Source organism: Loxodonta africana, chromosome 10 (genome assembly GCF_030014295.1).
Source record: "Loxodonta africana isolate mLoxAfr1 chromosome 10, mLoxAfr1.hap2, whole genome shotgun sequence".
Classification (NCBI taxonomy): domain Eukaryota; kingdom Metazoa; phylum Chordata; class Mammalia; order Proboscidea; family Elephantidae; genus Loxodonta; species Loxodonta africana.
In genome coordinates this window covers 17,772,079-17,792,614 of record NC_087351.1, presented here as the reverse complement: position 1 = coordinate 17,792,614, position 20,536 = coordinate 17,772,079, and the positions used below count along the sequence as shown (strand labels likewise).

Sequence of the window (20,536 nt, the reverse complement as noted above, 5' to 3'; positions counted from 1 at the left end):
TTGAAGGAATAAATTAAGAGTGGTTTAGACTTTCAAGGTCAGCAACTTGGCAGGCAGACACATAATCTACAAGTATCTTTTGAGCACCTACTGTATACCTGGGTCTTTCCTAGATGCTGGGAATAGAGCAGTGAACAAGGCCCTGCTCCCAAGGAACTCATGTTCTAGTGAACAGGAAAGAAGACTCAGAAAGAATGGTAGGCATATATTGAGGAAGCATGGACAATATTAGGATTTTATCCTGAACTTTTGGGCTCATTGGGAAATCTCTCCTATCAAATATGTCCTGTGGAATTGCCTAGTCTTAATCAGCCAGCATTAAAGAAGATAGAAGATTAGAAAAATAGCACAATGCATGATACATAGTGTTATGGATTGAATTGTGTCCCCCCAAAATATGTATTGAAGTCCTGGCCCCTGTGCTTGTAGATGTGACCATGTTTGGAAATAGGGTTTTCTTTGGTATGCTAATTAGGCCATATCTGAGTTGGGGAGGCCCTAAACCTAATCGCTTCTGAGTTATAAAAAGACCTTGATAGGCACAGAGACACACAGGGGAAAGAAAAGTGCCAAGGAAAGCCAAGGATTGATGGTAGTCACCAGAAACTAGGGAAGAGGCTTATAGAAGGAATCAACAAGACTGAGAACCTGATTTGGACTTCTAGTCTCCAGAACTGTGAGAAAATAAATTTGTTCTTTAAAGCCACCCACTTGTGGTATTTTTTGTTACAGTAGTGGTAGGTAACAGAAACACCACAAGTGGATGGCTTTAACAAATAAAAATTTATTCTTTCAGTCTAGGAGGCAAGAAGTCTGAATTCAGAGTACCAACTCCAGGGAAAGGCTTTCTCTTTCTGTTGGCTCTGGGGGAAGGTCCTTGTCATCAACCTTCCCCTATTCTTGGAGATTCTCAACACAGGGACCCTGGGTCCATAGAACATGCTACACTCCTGGCTCTTCTCGCTTGGTGGTAATGATGTCCCTCTCTTCTCTGCTTGCTTCTTTCTTTTTATCTCAAAAGAGATTGACTCAAGATACAACCTAATCCTGTAGACTGTATCCTGCCTTATTAATATAACTACCTCTAATTCTGGCTTGTTAACATCATGGAGGTTAGGATTTACAACATATTGGATGATTACATCAGATGACACAATACTGGGAATCATGGCCTAGCCAAGCTTTTTTAGGGGCACACAATTCAACCCATAACAGTAACTAAAACACATAGTAAGCCCTGAATACAATGGTGATTATTTTTATTTCTTTAGGGAAATGAATCCCCTTGACCTTGGCATATCCCTTCAACTCTGCTATTGAATGGAGATCCCCATTCTCAGGCTAGATCGGGGGTTCAGTAGGAGCACCCGTGCTCTAGTTTGGAGCTATTTGAGGGGATTACTTCATAAATCAGTGTAATGAGAGTCAATGCTTCTTGAACCACGACCTAGAAAAGTTCCCATAATATAAGATTAGAAGCCCAGGACCCTAAAATCTAGGATGTCTTTGGACCATCACTGTGGATAAAACATTACATTATCTAATTCAGAAGTGGTCTAAGGGCCCCTGGAAATTACAACGGTATTCCAGGGCCTGACTTGGCATCTTAGGGGATGACCCTTTCATGCCCAGTGATACACATAGTGACTAAGAACTTTTTCAGCCTCTGGGGTTTATTGAGAAGTTGCTCTACCATTGACAGTGCATGGTGCTGTGAGGCAGGAACATGTATAACTGTTTGAAACTGAAGAGAAGGGCATGTGCCCCAAATTACTATTTTTACAGGATGTTGTACGGTCTGAATTTTTGGTAGGAAAAATAGAAATTAAAAAAAATTTTATTTGTTACAGATATGTACCAATAGACTCTGGGGTATAATTAGTGGCACTTTATATGTACCACTAAACACCTACGGTAGGCTTGTGGGAGGGGGCAAGAAAAAAAAATCCATACTAAAGACCAAAAATTCATATACTCTCAATGATTCAGCATGCTTTTATTAATGAAAATACATGGTATCAAGAAAATTCAAAGCAGAAAATAATTGGGTCACCAAAGGGCCAAACCCATAGACCCAGGGCAATGAAAAAACTGTACCAGGTCTCAGGAGGAGACAACAGAGCAACAGGAGCCCAGAATCAATAGATCGCATTCAGAACTCTGGCTGGAAGCTGAGGAACCAAGGACTCCAACAAATAATCTGCTATCGATGAGACAGAGCTCAATTTTAAAATTGAGGATAAACGTGAAGTCAATACAAAAAGAAAGGTCCATTCTAGACAGAAAGGAGTGAACTTAGAAGATTATTGTTAAGTTGTGAGCTGTAATCATTTCAGTTTAACATTGATCTCTTCTTATTGTTTGTTAGTTGCCCTGTAGTCAATTCCGACTCATGGTGACCCCATGTATTAGGCACCTACTGTATGCGAGTCAATGGTCTGCAGGGGTAGGAATAAGTAGATGAGTAGGTATGAATAGAATAAGACCTTTAGATGGACTGTCCAACCAAAGGAAATGATTAGAAACAAATTTGGGTCAGTCAGGATATCAGAATACAGGAAGCTGGTTGGTGACATACCACAAAGTGAGTTGTTTTGACATGGTATGGTGTCAGTTCCTCTGGCTGAAGTCTTCCCTGACCACAGGCCAAGTTAGTCATTGCTTCCTCCATTCTCACAGCTCTCTGTTCTTACCACTATTTTAGAATTTACCCCTTTTCATCTCTTTATGTCTGGTTTTCCTTACCTTGTATCCCCACCTCCTAGCACAAAGCCTGGCACATAAAGGACATCTAATAAGTGTGTTTTAATAACAAACTTGATTAAATGAACAAAAGAGTGGTAAAACCTGCCTTTTTGAAGCCTTTCTTTAAGGCCGCAGGCCTTTTTCTGCTGGATCAGCAAAGGCTGTGCTCAGAAACAGTTCTGAGTTGGAAGGAAACACACCCTTCACTCATCTCACAACACCCTCTTTAGTCCTCTGGAATATGTAACTGATGTAGCATGGCAGAACTTTATAACTAAATTGAGGAATAGTCCAATTTAATCATTTTAATTATAAAGAATCTTATGGGAAATAGCAAATCTTTTTATTACAGTACCAGTTCATTTGTTTACAACATGCCTCTTACCTACCTACCTACCCATTGCTTGTCAAGTCAATTTCTGACTCATAACAACTCTGCAGGACAGCGTAGAACTGCCCCATAGGATTTCCAAGGAGCGCCTGGTGGATTTGAACTGCCAACCTGTTAGCAGCTGTAGCTCTTAACCACTACACCACCAGGGTTTCCTCATGCCTCTTATGAGGAAAAATTTTAAAAAGCATTATGTAAAGGAAAACAAAAGTTAAACATTTTAGGAAAATTGATACACAGTGCAACTCATCTCTGTATATGATGGTTTTGAAGCCCATTCCTAGAATGAGATTTAGTTCTCATAAATATCTATGCACATACTCATTACTTTAGTCTCAGGGCCAGATTACCCAATAAGTGTTAGGGGACTCTGGAGGCTAAAGATACCTAATTAATTAGTACTCCGCCAGGTATCAGGCTACTCCAGGTCACCTCCCCACCACGTCACTCACTTCCTCTAAGTTGTTTTTCAGACCCTCCGCAGAGCCCTGGAAAATTCTAGATGTAACCGACTCAGAGGAGCCTGACATGTGCAGGGCAGACCACGATGACCAACAAACGACCCTGGGCTGTCACACATGCACAATAATGCCAGAGAACTTATGTCAAGGAACCAAAAGACTCATACCAAGGAACCAAAATCACTGGAAATGCATCCTCAACAATAGTCGAGCCCATTTCAAAAGCGTTTGGTCTGTCGGCCACTTCCGTGCCCAGTCTCAGCCCCACCTTGTAATAGATAATCAGTAGAAACCATGAATAGGTGAAACTTCTGATCCTGCCTACCATTTCCCTCCACCTCTAAATGAATATGTATAAGTATAAATTGTACATTGCTCTCGCAGATCGGGGAACTCAATCTGAGGTCGATACCTCTAAGTTCCCACTTGCTAGCCTGCGAAATAATCTCTTTTCTTCCTCTCAAAACCAGCATCTGAGAGCTTGGCTTCTTGCACACTGGGCACAGACACATTGGTCTAGTTTCATAAGCAAAGGTACACACAGGCCCAATTGTGCTTTCCCGCCAATCTGTAGTGCACAATTTCACCTGTCCCTCTCCACATCAATGATGGGGTGAAACCTATCTGATTACTTACCACAGATCAGCAAGTAAATACAATTAAGCCCCTGCATACCTTGCTCAATGCAAACCGGTGCATAACGTGCTTACTGGTAAATCCGCCCCTGCCTTCAGCTATTTCCTTTTTCTAAAACAGGAAGTATTGAGTCAGCAATATGGCCAGAGGAAAAGCTCTAAGCAAAGACTATTAATATTGAAAACTTCCCATTGTCGGCAAAAATCTGTTTCCCTTTTGGAAGACACTGAAAGCAAGCTACGGAAAGTTAGTATCACTCACGGGTCAGAGTCTTTGGAAAAATTGCTTCTAGAAGTCTTGGTTTAGTTAAAATTTAGACCACATATTTGGGACAGGTACCAGAGTTCTTTATGTTAGCTATATAACAGAAGCAGCTTCCTTTTCAAGGTAAATCTAACTAAAAATAAAAATGTATTCCAGGTTTACTGTGTTCTAAGCACTGTGATAAGGGCTTGTACGAAATTATCATTCAATACCAACAACAACCCTGAGGGTGAAGCTGGGACTGTGGACCTGGTCTTTGCAATTCAAAACCATGGTCTTAACTGTTACTTTGTACTCTGTACAGGTGAGATCCCTAATTCAGGGTAAATGTAGGTAAAATATTGATGGAGCCTCTATCCAGAAAGACTCTAGTCCACAAATTTCTCATTCTCCTCGCTGAGAAAAGCAAACAAAGAATACTCTCCCCACATTGCCCAGGAAAAGGATTCACTATTTGGGACACGTCCGACAACCTGGTACGTATTTCCTCTCTCTGCTTACATTACAAGGTGTTGGTTCATCTCTGAAAGACAAGAGAATTTAAACTATCTCGCTAACATCCACTTCTGGCCCAAATCACCACATTCACTTAAAATTAGAGTGTGTGCAGTGGTTCAGGGTGACCCAGCTAAAAGCAGTCCCATTTAAAGCTATTAAGTGTGGTTTCTTTTTCAGTGAGGTCATCCTGTTTAATCCCTCTGGACTGAAAGAGCCTATAAAGCAACCTCTCTAATAGCTTATCTCAGTCCATTTCTTGGTGGACTGAAGGGCTTAATGTTTTAAGAGTGTTCTCTTAAAGAGAGAAGGGAGAGGTTGGTAGGAGAGGTAAGAAGAACATAAGCAAAATAAAATGTTAGTCACACAGAGGAGCTACTGAAAGGATTGCAGATTGGCATGGACAGAGGTTGGGAGCACGTCCAAGGAGGAAGTATGGAGCCTCCCCACCCACTTCTTCACCCTACAGTAGATTTGCCCTTGCTTAGAACCAAGAAAGAGAAGCTACAAGAGGGACTGTGTTTCAGAGCATGTGTTTCTATGTTGCACTGTAGAAAAATAAATAGCCCTCACTGCCCAATGCAGTTTCATCTTGTTTAAAATATCATAACGAAGCCTGCCTGGAAACATGCATAAAATAAAAAAGATATTCCTTATTAAAAATGCCTCTATCGAGAAGTGGAGGTGGGTGTGTCCAGCAATCTTTGTTTTAACAAACCCTCTGGGTTTGTTGTTGATACGAGCTACAGTTAGAGAATTGAAGGTTTATGTGCTTTTACCCTCCCCATACATTTCCAACATGAAAAGAGAGTCAAAGCCATGTGACCTTCCCTCGATTCATACTGAGACGTTAAGAGAATAAAATAGATCTATGTGTACTGAAGGGAAACCCTGGGGGCGTGGTGGTTAAAGTGCTACAGCTGCTAACCAAAAGGTCGGCAGTTCGAATCCGCCAGGTGCTCCTTGGAAACTCTATGGAGCAGTTCTACCCTGTCCTATAGGGTCGCTATGAGTCGGAATTGACTCGACAGCACTGGGTTTTTGGGTTTTTTTTATGTGTACTGATGGCTAACGTGAAAAACCAAATGCCATATAGCACGCAGGACGTGATATCATTTGTATAGTAAGAAGTATAATCTGTGTCTGTATCTGCCCTGTTTATCTAAGACAAAAAACTTCCGAAGGAACCATTAACAATGGTTACATCTAGGGATGAAGATTTGGGGATGGAGGTGAGAAAAATTGCTTTTATTTTTACATTTATAGCCTTTTGTGCTTTTGTTTATCGTAAACATTCCTTCCTTTTATACTTTTATAATAATTTCTAAAGTTTCGCAATTGATTCTGGCGATCAGCCAAGATGGGGAGCCACTGCAGAGAACTGGTTGTCTGTTTCCATTAGTTGAGTACCCTTTAAGTAATTGATCAAACATTTGTTCACTGACAGTCTGAATTCTCTCAAGCCCACTGTTTTCTATAGATTCTTTGAAGTCTTGCTCCAGAACATATGTGCATTCCAGATATGACCACCCTGGGGGAGCACTGGTTTGCCAAGACCAGCCAAGGAGCTCTGCGTCATGGGAACTTCTCAAAGCCATTGTACTGACAAGTCCAAGGTTCCTCACACTCAGATTCAGCACTAGTGTGGCCAGATTCAGGAAAAAGGTACTGAGAAACACAATTTGGTTTACATGAGTGAATTCAATTAACGAATATCAAAACCATTTGCCTAAGGGGGTCCACCTTGGTCCATCTACAGAGATCAACATGCCCTGTTATTATCCAGGGAGGAAAATTATTTCTAAGAGCAAAACAAATCCGTGTCAGCAACCTAATAGGTTTGCTGTTTCCATTCACCTAAAAGTAGTAAGGGTCCCAGGCAAAATTGTTAAGTACCTTGAACTGTATCTTCAAATCCCTCTCATCTCCACTTTCTAAGCCTCTTCCACCCTGCTACTGCTGGGTGTTATGTTGGAACCTGAACCTCCGTGTCTATATCCTGGAATCCTCAAAGCTGGCATCAGACAGACCTACCCATGCCTGCCCACCACGAAGCATCTTCAAAACTTCTTCTTTACAACTGCTCCATCCAGCACCAAAATTATTCCTTCTTCTTCCCTCTCTCCCCATCCAAACATTTGTTGTTGTTAGCTGCTGCGTGACATGATGACTCCACGTATAATGAACAAAATGCTACCCAGTCCTGCGCCATCCCCACAATCAGCTGGGGATCTGACCGTTGTGGTTTATAGGTTTTTTACTGACTGATTTTCCGAAGTAGATCACTAGGCCTTTCCTCCTAGCCAGTCTTAGTCTGGGAGCTCTGCTGAAACCTGTTCAGCATCATAACAACTATACAAGATAGACATGCAATGTCGATAGACACTGCATAGATATGCAATGACAGATGGGTGGTGGCTGCGTAAGACGTACATTGGCAGGGAATCGAACCCTGGTTGCCTACATGGAAGGCAAGAATTATACCACTGAACCACCATTGCTCCCATCCAAATATATAAAAAACCAGTTGTTGTTGAGTCAATTCTGATTCATGGCGATGCCATATGTGTCACAGTAAAACTGTGGGGTTTCTAATGGCTGATTTTTCAGTAGTAGATCACCAGACCTTTCTTCCAAGGCACTTCTAGATGGACTCAAACCTCCAACTTTTTGGTTAGCAAAGGAGAATTAACCGTTTACTCCACTCAGGGACTCCAAACATTTAGTCCTTTAATATTCTAATCTTAGTTAGCAGTAACTGAAGAAAGCAATGTAGGGTCGCTATGGGTTTGGTTTTGGTTTTGAAGAAAGCAATTTCAGAAAGTCACACCAAGAGTTAACTTCAGTAGTTCTCAATCTTATCATCCCCAACTCCTAAGACACCTAGAATATATGACACATGGAATTGTGGAAAAGAAGGAGAGAAGAAAGAGAAATTTTAATAAAATTTTAAGGAGAGTAAAGTATTTGGTTTGAAAGGGCTCCCAATGCTGATACCCAGCCCTTGAGAAGCACATCCACTACTTCTCTTGAGAGTCATTGTGTTAGTTGTGTATTAATTTCATAGTTGCCTTACTCAAGGCTATTTATGTATTAATGGGGCAATTCTTTAAACCAAACACTGAATCTCTAATTATGGAGCTACAGGCTCATTGCTGTTGGGGAAGATATTTTAGGACAAGGGAGCCTTCCTGGGTTTCTTCCAAATACATCATACTGATAAGTGCCTGTCTCACCTAGACCCCGGGCTTGCTTCCACGTGCAAAGCTTTGATCAAGATTTTATCTCGCAGATCTTTTCCAGTAGGTCATTTGAAATTCCATTTATTAGGTGGCCCTGCCAAAAAGTAAGGCAAGAGAGGAAAACTATGCATTCCATCACCCCTTCATTTTTAATGGTATTGACTCTTGAAACCCAGAGGAATGTTAGCTTCCATAAGCTTCTCTCCACAGGCTGATATTTTAAGTCTGGAATGCTAAGAACCAACAACCTTCATTTTGCCCTTGGACAGGACATTTGTGGCTAGTTTACCTGACCTAGAATAGGCAGCTTTGTTATTCTGATGGAAATTTTGGAAACCAAAGTGGAAAATAGAATGACAGTCGTCTCATAAAACAAGGAAATACCCACCCACAAATATTTTTCAGAGCCCACAATATAACAAATGCTTTGCCTTCACTTTGAATGGCCATTTTACCTCCCTTAGGACACCTTAAAAATATCTATTTCTGTAACTCTCTAACTAAAAATGAACTCCACTCTCAATATTGGTCTACCCATCGCCACCCAAACCAATCTCCAAACGCAAATGACTTCCCATTTGACTATTTGACCAGTAAAAACACATCTTTTGCCTTTCTTTCCCATTCCTTGTCCCTTTGGGGATAATTTTGCAATATAACATATTATCATGTGTTATAGCAAGAATATGTGCCTGCCTCAAAATAGGAGGCATCTTAATTCAGGCAAACTTCACTGAAAGGAGAAAGTGTAAGGGAGGATGAATGGAAAGAAACCTGATTGACACATGCCACCAATACAAAATGTGGCCGTTGCAAGTAGCAGTAGTTGAGGAGCTGGCAAATGCAGCAGGATTAAAAATGCCCTAGAATAAATTCAAGAGCAATAGCTGGCTTTCCTCCCAGGAGCAGAATTTTGTTACAGAGCAATATAGACCTATGAAACCTTTCTAATGCAAGTGTTTCTTGTGAACCCTACATAGATGTGATTTCTTTCTGGACTGAATGTAGCTTTCCTTGGCCCAGAAGGAGCTCTCTGTTCCAATCTGAATATCATTTAACCTCCCAAACAATCTTCTTTAGAAGAAGCAGGGCCAAGGTTCGGTGGAAGTAGGATAAGAATTAATGCAAAGATGTGAGCCAGACACACACCTAAAATGCCTCCACATCAGTTTGCACCCCCCTAGATTCACAGAGGAGTTCTTGGGTGCTACAAACAGTTAATGCGTTTGGCTGCTAACCAAAAGGTTGGTGGTCAAGTCCCCTCAGAGACACCTCAGAAGAAAGGCCTGGCAATCTACCTCTGAGAAATCAGCCACTGAAAACCCTATGAAGCACAGTTGGGTCACCATGAGTTGGAATCAACTTGACAGCACTGGTTTTTAAGTCTCACTTACTTAAACCCTATTTTCTAAGTCATAGGGTAGACCAGAGGGATGAGCATCATAGTGGAACAACAGAATTTGTGTACCAGTGCTTTTAACATGTAGAGACAGGAATGGAAAACGCTTATCCAAGACAGGAAGAATGGCTAATGGGAGAACTGAGATCTAACCTTGGTCAAGAGGATCTTGTTGATGTACTTTGAAGAAGGTTGCACCCAAGCAGAGTTGATTTAAAGCACAGGTTTTCAAACCAAACAGACCAGACAGTGGAAGTACTTCCTGCATAGCAAGATATTTCAAACTCACGAGGAATGTGGGAAGAGCAATTATCCAAAGATTATGGGGGAAGAACACTAACACATTCCCACTATGGAAAGGATAGAAAAAGCATTAGGTAGTAGTGTTTCCAAGCCATTCCTAATATTGATCTTATTACCTCTTGATATATATTTTTGTCTCTTTGTTTTCTGTCTTTCCCCATTAAAGTGTAAGCTTCATAAAGTCAGAGACTTTGTCTTTTTTTTGCTGTTGTTCTTTTCAGAATCATCAGAGCCTAGAACAAATCCTGTATGTAAGGATCATGCAATAAATATTTGTTACATGAATGAAAGGAATGAACAGATTTATCAATCACCAATGGTGTTAGACATCAAGGCTATGTCTACTTGAATGAAGTAAATAAGATCTGGGACGAAAAAGACTTTTGTCAGAATGATTCATATGGACAAACTCAAGTTGGACTAGTGTTTCAAGGCTCCAGCCAGACATCTCAGTACAAGTAGCGATTGTTAGCTGGTTAGCGAGCTTATCAGCCCAAGTTCACCTATTAGAGACATGGCAGAAGCACCTGGAATCTCAACCCACTCCTTCCTCCTAGTGCTTTTTTTTTGTTTTTTGATGGGGAGATTTGGAAGAAAAAAAAGCATCCTCCTTGAATGTCTAAGAGAGAGTCATTTACTGATATCACGCTGAGTTTAGTAATGTAAACCAGTCCTAAACAAACAAACAAAAAAAAACCAAACCATTGCTATCAAGTCAATTCCAACTCATAGAGACCCTACAGGACTGACTAGAACTGCCCCATAGGGTTTCCAAAGAGTAGCTGGTGGATTCGAACTGCTGACCTTTTGGTTAGCAGCCACAGCTCTTAACCACTGAGCTACCAGTGCTCCAGGGTCAAGATAAAAATCACACTATCGGGAAGAATATCCTTTCCTCATGAGTTCTTTCTGATAAATTAACATTTGCTTTATAGAAAAACCAAGATGGAAAATCAACCACTGTTCTCTTGGGTATGAAATTAAACTGAATTTGACAAGGGCTCTTATTTCTGGGATGAGAGCCTACCTTCTCTATCATCGAAGTTGGCCAAGCCTGAGATACTGAAATTTATGAAAACATGATAGTGGTGGTAATGGTAGTGGATGGAGACCCTTCTTCCTCAGTGGAGTGAGGAAAATTTACTAAAAGAGGACTTAAACAGGAAGGAGGAAGGAAAGAAGACAAGACGTTTAGGGGACATTAAGCTTCCCTACGTTAAAGGTGATAGAAAATTTGGGAACGAGTGATGAACAAATTGTTACTGAATTACCTATGTGAAGATTGTTGAAATGGCAAATATTTTGTTATATATATATTTACCAAAATATTTTTTTTAAAAAGAGGGGGGGCTTGAAATAGAGAGCTGGGTAAAAAGAAAGGGGGTTTGAGAAGATAGAGATGGACTGAGAGGAAGAATCCTCATCGAACTCCCTTCTGTCAAAGACCTAAGTCTATCAGACGCTTCCCTTGTCTAGGGGGATATAATTTATAAATTTTGTTGCTCCCATATTGTGCTGCTCTTTTTAAATATGCTAACCCTTCTTTGGAGTCCCCAGGTGGTACAAACGGTTATCATGCTCAGCTTCTCCCTGGCTATTGACAAAAAAAAAAAAAACCCATTGCCATCGTGTGGATTCTGACTCAAAGAGACCCTCTAGAGGCCCCTATTTCTCACCCTCTGGGCCTCTCCATACCCTGCCTGTGTGGCCTCACATGATAGCTGGCTTTCTCCTGAGCAAGTGGTCCCAGAGCGAGGAGTGAGAGTGAGAGTGAAAAAGAGTCCATCCCAAAAAGGAAGCTGCAACCTTTTACAAGTTACTATTGGAAGTGATGTACCATGACTTCCGCCATTCTCTAGCCATTAGAAGAAGTCTTTTAAGTCCAGTCCACGCTCAAAGCATGTGGGAGCAAACTCCACCTCATGAATGGAGAAGCTGCAAAGAATTTGTGGATATATGTATACGTATATATATATATATATATATACTTTTTTTTTTTTAATTACCATGCCACCATTTACCCCAGATCCTGAAGGAATAATAGCATGCAGACAGAACCACAGTCAGCAGGGGATAAAAGATCCGATAGTAGATAGATGGGAGCCCTGGGGGCACAGTGGTTAAGTGTGCTGTTAACCAAAAGGTCAGCAGTTCAACACCACCAGCCACTCTTTGGAAACCCTATGTGGCAGTTTATGAATCAGAATCAACTCAACAGCAATGCATTTGGTTTTCTTTTCAGCAGATAGAGCTAAACACCATTTCCATGAGTCAGTAAGCAACAGTATTCCAGAGAGAAAAGCGGGGGGAGCCGGGCTGCCATGCCCAGCAATGGTCCAGAGGGGCAGGGAACTGCTCATTCTCCTGCCACCCTGCTGGGGCACCAACTGCAGGACAGGGAAAGAGATGACTTGGATATCTCTCCAAAGCCCAGCTGAGGTGAAAATTGGAGCACTACTCATCATCCCAGGAGGGCAACAGGAGACAAGAAGGCAAGACGTCTTTGCCATCCCCCAAACTGGGAACCACACCACTACCTCAAAAGCAAATACCACCTCTGTAAGTGATCTACAAAGAAACTGTTTCCAAGCAAATATTTTAGTTTAGCACAATTTGACTGGGGTCATGTAGATTCAAATTAACCTAAATATCACCCCTAGAGTGAAAAGATAACAGTCTAAAAGCCCGATCCCATTTTTCATGAAATTCACCACTGGAAAGCTGAACATTAAAATTCCAGTCCTAGATCGAAAGGATGGTTCTGATGCCCTTTCACCAAGAAAAGCTGCATTCATTTATTAGAAGCTGAAATGTTGACCAAAGCCTCAGAGTGGAATTCCATTGAAATTCTGGCACTCTTAAAAACTGTAACCTTGAACAGTCCAACAAGGATTTAACAAATATGGTAAAGCAGTTTTGCTTTACACAAGTCTCATTTGGTTGCAAATAACAGAAACCTACTTAAATTACCTTAATTAAAGAGGGGATTATTATAAAGTGACCTCATGAATCCCAGGGGTAGGGAGTATAGAAGTTCTCATAAAGACAGAAGCCAGACCCCTCCCTCAGGAATTAAGGCAGGGATTCTCTCTCTCTCCCCCTTCCCTCTCTCCTCTCACGCTCTCATTCTTTCTCCATCTCACCCTCTCATCTTCTCTCTTCCTCCCCCCCATCATTTCTGAACCCTTCTTCTCTCTGAGCCTTTGCCTCCATCTTATCTCAGCAGAAACACTTTTGTTTGCTTCTTCATGTATGTGCTACAAAAGACCAACTCTCAATCAGGAGAGTCTCACCAAAAGGTCAGTTGCAAAATCAACGGAGACAACCAGGTTGGGTAAATTTTTCTTTTTCATTTAGTCAGTGGAGATATAGAGGGGCAGGGACATACACTGTAAATATGGTGTCTGGGCACTGCTGCACGAGAGCAGGGGGTGATTCTCCTAGGAAAAAAGGGTCATTATAGGCTGAGAATATATAAATCATTCTCTCAGTGAAAAACATTAAAAAATATAAAGGTCAACAAATTGACAAATAGAAAAACCATTGGGCTAAACCTTTGGGAATTCTTTCTTTCCCTACTTGATTTCCACTAACGTGAGAATGTATAAAATATCTGTTAGTATTCTTTCTTGGGAAAAAATACCTATATACTTAAAAAAAAAAGTTCTTTGATATAGAGGAAAACATCGGGAGACTGGGAAGATTTAGAGACTCAGGCTTCCCCACTAGTCAGCAGAGTATAGCCTGGTACCAGTTACTGTGGCTGTCTGGGTTTCTCGCCCTCTGCCTGCCTCGAAGGCTGCTTTCAGTTCTAACATTCTAATTCTTCTGAGATTTTGATGTCTACTCTTATAATAATTACTTGCAGAAAAGGACTTCCTGACCTGCGTTATGCCTTTAGGAGGAATTTCGGGCGGGGATCAACCAGGTCTGAATCTTCTTTGGTTTTTTGGTAGTGTTTTGGAACTTTGAAGACTAGGATTTATGGGATAAATGATTTGCATATCAGCAGCTTCATTCACTCTTTCAAACTATTTGGATGCCAATTATGGAAGCCTGTAAAGGAATTGAAATATTAATCAAAAGTGAGTTAATTTATGTTAGATTCACCAACAAAATTAGCTTCTAGGGCATGCAAATAACACTTCTGCTAAATCGGGAATTTTTAAGTGTCACTTAAATGCCAAAGCACATGCAAAATAGTAACCCCCATGACAATGCACTTGGCCATATTAAGCTCTGATCTGGGAATTCACACACAAGTGATAGTAAAAGAACATTAAACATAGAAAGAGAGCATCTTGAAGTTTGCCAACTCATTTCCTTTGATGGGAATCAATAGGCTTTTGACCACCAACACTATCAAAAAGCAGATGCTCACCAGACCAGCCCCACCTCAGACTTCACATCCTTTCCCATTACAGCTGCTGAGTGGGGCTTTTGAACCAGGCCGGATCAATCAGATGTATGAGAAGATACTTCTTGTCTTCTCTAGCACAAGTTTCCGCCCTAAAAGGAAAATGGGTTCCTGTTTTTAAAGGTTGATAATAAATCAAGGAAGTGTTACACTCACCATGTCAACCTTTTTTTTTTTTTTTTGTATATAACCCACTTTGCTATTGATGATACTTAAGTTAGCCAATTACGAATTTCCACTGCTAGAAATATTATTTTACAAAGGATCCCTCACCCCCAAAAATACTCTTATCACCAAGAAAAAATATATTTTGGAATATGTTAAACTGTAATGTACATACCATATGGATGCCTGGCGGATAATAGGCAATTAATGAACATATGTTCTTTTCCTTTCCTCAGTTGAATTAAATGTGCAAGAAAAATTAACAAAAAAACCCGGAAACTTTTAAGAATTTGTTTACAAGGGTATAATATTTCATTCAAAGTAATTGTAATTTTTCTTCCATAGTCTCAAAGTATTTTCACCTTTATCATTGATCTTTACAATCACCATGTGACATTGTTGTTAGATGCCATTGAGTCAGTTCTGACCCTATGCATAACAGAAGGAAACACTTTCCACTCCTGCACCATCCTCACAATTGTTATGCTTGAGCCCATTGTTGAAGCCACTGTGTCAATCCACCTCTTTTTTTCATTGGCCCTGTACTTTACCAAGCATGATGTCTTCTCCAGGGACTGATCTCTCCTGACAACATGTCCAGAGTATGTAATACGTAGTCCCACCATCCTGGCTTCTAAGGAGTATGCTGGTTGTACTTTTTCCAAGACAGATTTGTTCATTCTTTTTTTTTTTTTTTTTTTGGCAGTCCATGGTATACTCAATATTCCTTGCCAACACCACAATTCAAAAGCGTCAGTTCTTTGTTCTTCCTTACTCATTGTCCAGCTTTTCCATGCATGTGATGCAATTGAAAATACCATGGCTTGGATCAGGAGCACCTTAGTCCTCAAGGTGACATCTTTGCTTTTCAACACTTTAAAGAGGTCTTTTGCAGCAGATTTGCCCACTTCAATGCGTCTTTTGATTTCTTGACTGCTGCTTCCATGGGTGTTGATTGTGGATCCAAGTGATGTTATGCAATGTTTTCCAAAATTTGTTATGATCCACACAGTCAAATGCCTTTGCATAGTCAATAAAACACAGGTAAACATCTTTCTGGTATTCTCTGCTTTTAGCCAAGATCCATCTGACATCAGCAATGATATCCCTGGTTCCATGGCCTCTTCTGAATCCGGCCTGAATTTCCTGCAGTTCCCTGTTGATATACAGCTGCAGCCGCTTTTGGAAGATCTTCAGCAAAAGTTTACTTGCAAGTGATATTGATGGTATTGTTCTATAATTTCCACATTCAGTTGGATCACCTTTCTTGGGAATAGGCATAAATACAGATTTCTTCCAGTTGGTTGGTCAGGTAGCTGTCTTCTAAATTTCTTGGCGTAGATGAGTAAGCACTTCCAGTGCTCTATCCATTTGTTGAAACATCTCAATTGGTATTCTGTAAATTCCGGAGTCTTGTTTTTTGCCGATGTCTTCGGTGCAGCTTGGACTTCTCCCTTCAGTACCATCGGTTCCTGATCATATGCCACCTCTTGAAATGGTTGAATACTGACTAATTCTTTTTGGTATAATGACTCTGTGTATTCCTTCCATCTTCTTTTGATGCTTCCTGTGTCGTTTAATATTTTCCCCATGGAATCCTTCACTATTGCAACGTGAGGCTTGAATTTTTTCTTCAGTTCTTTCAGCTTGAGAAACGCCGAGCGTGTTCTCCCCTTTTGGTTTTCCATCTCCAGCTCTTTGCACATGTCATTATAATACTTTACTTTGTCTTCTCAAGCTACCCTTTCAAATCTTCTGTTGTTCTTTTACTTCATCAATTCTTCCTTTTGCTTTAGCTGCTCAATGCTCAAGAGCAAGTTTCACAGTCTCCTCTGACATCCATCTTAGTCTTTTTTTTCTTTCCTGTCTTTTCAGTGACCTCTTGCTTTCTTCGTGGATGATGTCCTTGATGTCATTCCACAACTCATCTGGTCTTCGGTCACTAGTGTTCAATGCATCAAATCTATTCTTCAGATGATCTCTAAATTCAGGTGGGATGTACTCAAGGTCATATTTTGGCTCTCCTGGACTTGTTGTGATTTTCTTCAGTTTCAGCTTGAGTTTGCATATGAGCAATTGATGGTCTGTTCCACAGTCTGGCCCTGGCCTTGTTCTGACTGATGACATTGAGCGTTTCCATCGTCTCTTTCCACAGATGTAATCAGTTTGATTTCTGTGTGTTCCATCTGGCGAGGTCCATATGTATAGTCTCCGTTTATGTTGGTGAAAGAAGGTATTTGCAATGAAGAAGTCGTTGGTCTTGCAAAATTCTATCATTCGATCTCCAGCATTGTTTCTATCACCAAGGCCGTACTTTCCAACTACTGGTCCTTCTTCTTTGTTTCCAACTTTCGCGTTCCAATCACTGGTAATTATCAGTGCACCCTCATCGCATGTTCAATCAATTTCAGACTGCAGAAGTCAGTAAAAATTTTCAATTGCTTCATCTTTGGCCTTAGTGGTTGTTGTGTAGATTTGAATAATGGTCGTATTAACTGGCCTTCCTTGTAGGCGCATGGATGTTATCCTATCACTGACAGTGTTGTAGTTCAGGACGGATCTTGAAATGTTCTCTTTGATGATGAATGCAACACCCTTCTTCTTCAAGTTGTCATTCCCAACATGACTGTCCAATTCAAAAGGGTCAATACCAGTCCATTTCAGCTTTTTTTAATGCCTAGGATATCAGTGTTTTTACGTTCCATTTCATTTTTGACAATTTCCAATTCACTCTAACCTAAATGAACACATTTATTCAGGGAAAAGACGAGAGACCTCTCCAAATTTCAACAACTCAACAATAAGACTAGAACTAAGGGTTAGAGTTTATTATCTGGTTTATCACCCAAGTTTTAATGCCTCATCAAGAATACTATATCAAACACCAAAGACACAAGGTAATTATGAGCCCAAGAGACAGAAAGGGCCACATAAATCAGAGACTACATCAGCCTGAGACCAGAAGAACTAGATGGTGCGCAGCTACAACTGATGACTGCCCTGACAGGGAACACAACAGAGAACCCCTGAAGGAGCAGGAGAGCAGTGAGATGCAGAACTCAAATTCTTGTAGAAAGACCAGACTTAATGGTCTAACTAAGGCTGGAAGGACCCCAGAGGTCATGGTCCCCAGACCTTCTGTACCCAAGACTGGTACCATTTCCAGAGTCAACAGGGATTGGACTGGACTATAAGATAGAAAATAATACTGGTGAGGAGTGTGAGCTTCTTGGCTCAAGTAGACACATGAGACTATGTGGACAGCTCCTGTCTAGAGGGGATATGAGAAGGCAGAGGGGGACAGAACCTGGCTGAATGGACTCAGAAAATATAAGGTGGAGAGAGGGAATGTGTTGTCTCATTAGGGGGAGAGCAACTAGGATTTCAGAGCAAGGTGTATATAAATTTTTGTATGAGAGACTGACTTGATTTGTAAACTTTCACTTAAAGCACAATTAAAAAAAAATACTATACCAACAAACACTGTGTAAATAGCCATGTGCCATTTTCCTTAAAGAACTGGTTACCTTCTTTTTTTTTTTTTTATTGTGCCTTAAGTGAAAGTTTACAAATCAAGTCAGTCTCTCATACAAAAATTCATACACACCTAGCTATATGCTCCTAATTGCTCTCCCCCTAATGAGACAGCACACTTCTTCCCTCTACTCTCTCTTTTCATGTCCATTTGGCCAGCTTCTGACCCCCTCCACTGTCCCATCTCCCCTCCAGACAGGAGATGCCAGCATAGTCTCATGGCTCTATTTGACCCAAGAAGCTCACTTCTCACCAGTATCATTTTCTATCCCATTGTCCAGTCCAATCCCTGTCTGAAGAGTTGGCTTTGGGAATGGTACCAGTCTTGGGCTAACAGAAGGTCTGGGGACCATGACCACCAGGGTCCTTCTAGACTCAGTCAGACCATTAAGTCTGGTCTTTTTATGAGAATTTGAGGTCTGCATCCGACTGCTCTCAGGCTCCCTCAGGGGTTCTCTGTTGTGGTCCCTGTCAGAGCAGTAATCAGTTATAGCCAGGCACCATCTAGTTCTTCTGGTCTTAGGTTGATGTAGTCTCTGGTTTATGTGGCCCTTTCTGTCTCTTGGACTCATAATCACCTTGTGTCTTTGGTGTTCTTCATTCTCCTTTCTTCCAGGTGGTTGAGACCAGTTGATACATCTTAGATGGCCACTTGCTAGCATTTAGGACCCCAGATGCCACTCTCCAAAGTGGGATGCAGAATGTTATCTCAATAGGTTTTATTACGCCAATTGACTTAGATGTCCCCTGAAACCAAGTCCCCAAACCCCTGCCTTTGCTACGCTGGACTTCGAAGCGTTCGGTTCATTCAGGAGACTTCTTTGCTTTTGGTTTAGTCCAGTTGTGCTGACCTCTCCTCTATTGTGTGTTGTCTTTCCCTTCACCTAAAATAGAACTAGTTATATTCTTTAGAAGGTAGGTTACAAGCATCACACAAAGTAAATAAAAATTAACAGCCAATTTGACTATCTATCTGTATATCCATCTGTCTTAGGCTGAGCTGTCTAGAGGAGCAAAACCAGGGAAACATACATATGTATATATGCGGAAAGAGAGAGTTATAATTCAAGGAAATGCCTCACACAGTTGTGGAAGTTGGCTAGTCCCAAAGCCTGTGGTTTAGGCATCAGGCTGGAGGTTTCTCCTTACTCACTTGGTTGCAGGGACTGACAAACCCAAAATTGGCAGATCAGACAGCAGACTACTGGCTGATGGGCCTATGGGAGCTGGTGAATCCTAAAATCTGTAGGTCACATGGCAGGCTGCTGGCTCACATCCCAAGAAGCAGAGGTCTGATGATGACAGGTCAGATGCAGGATCCAGAGCGAGAGTGAGCTCTGTTGGAACATCCATTTACATACTGGAGAAAGGTCACAGCCCCAAGGAAGCTCATAGCAGGTCTCATGGTGGTGATTACATTATATCAGATCTCATCATGTAGGTGATCACATTAAGCTAGGTCTCATCATGGAGGTGATTACATTATATTACTCATGGAAGAGCAATCAGTCCAGTGTCTGCCAAACCACTGAGAATCATAGCCTAGACAAGTCAACACATAACATTAACCATCATAGTCCACCCTTTGTCACCTTGGCCCCTGTACACATCTCCTTAATCTATACATAAGCTCTAAATAAAGACAATCATAAAGTCATGCTTGCACCTAACATGATACATCTAACATGTGTACAACCAAAAACACACTGGCCTTGTTTACATCTTATTTTTAATAAGTAATAGGATAAGGGGGAAGAAAACAAAAATATTTGGTATATATACATATGCATACATAAAAGTATAATAAAACTAAGAAAGAAATAATCACAACAACTACAGTTCTCATTTCTGCAACTAGTTACCTGGTCATAATTGATATTTAGAACTACCTTCTTCCACTACCCATTCTGTGTTCCCTTTGCTGTCAGCAAGCACCTCAGTTGGCCATGGCTCTTTGCCTGGTAGGGTGACCCAAATCTTCATTCCAAAGGGTCTGGGCCATTAGTAGTCATGTCAAAATTGGGTTGCTGTAGTTTTCCATTGACATTAATTACAGGGCATGGTAGTACTAAGAGATACCCTAAGGGATCTCCTGCATTCCAGACATATTCTTCTTTACCTCCATTATGCAACACCAATCCAATTTCCCCTTGGTAGTCAGGCTTAATCACACCAGCCAATATGATAACTCCCTTCTTTGCTTGTTGATCCAGAAACATAAGGAGCCCAAAGTGGCCAGGTGGCAATCTTAACTTCCAGTTCAATGGAATCTGTGTTGTGTTGCCAGGTGGCAACATTCCTCCACTTGGAACTAAGACCTCTAGACCCAAAGAGCATAGAGTCACAGGGACAGGAGGCAAAAATTTTGCGAGTGGGTCACTAGGGGTAACAGTGAGTGGTGCCACTCCCATTTCCAACCCTTCATTCCTGGGCCCGTGAATTCTGGGTGTTGGAGAAGTGGGACGCTGGTTTAGAACATATACA

General features: G+C 41.1%; 1 long non-coding RNA gene across 2 annotated transcripts in view; it reads right to left on the bottom strand.

Moving 5' to 3' along the window:
• Window positions 1–12,072: 12,072 nt before the first annotated feature.
• LOC135232584 (uncharacterized) overlaps window positions 12,073–20,536 on the bottom strand; it is a 75,582-nt gene continuing 67,118 nt past the window's right edge. For both annotated transcript variants that reach the window (XR_010323121.1, XR_010323120.1), the window contains exons 3-4: window positions 14,318–14,445; window positions 12,073–13,992 (exon numbers count right to left, since the gene is read on the bottom strand). This is a non-coding gene — a long non-coding RNA (uncharacterized LOC135232584). The remainder of the gene's footprint in view (window positions 13,993–14,317; window positions 14,446–20,536) is intronic.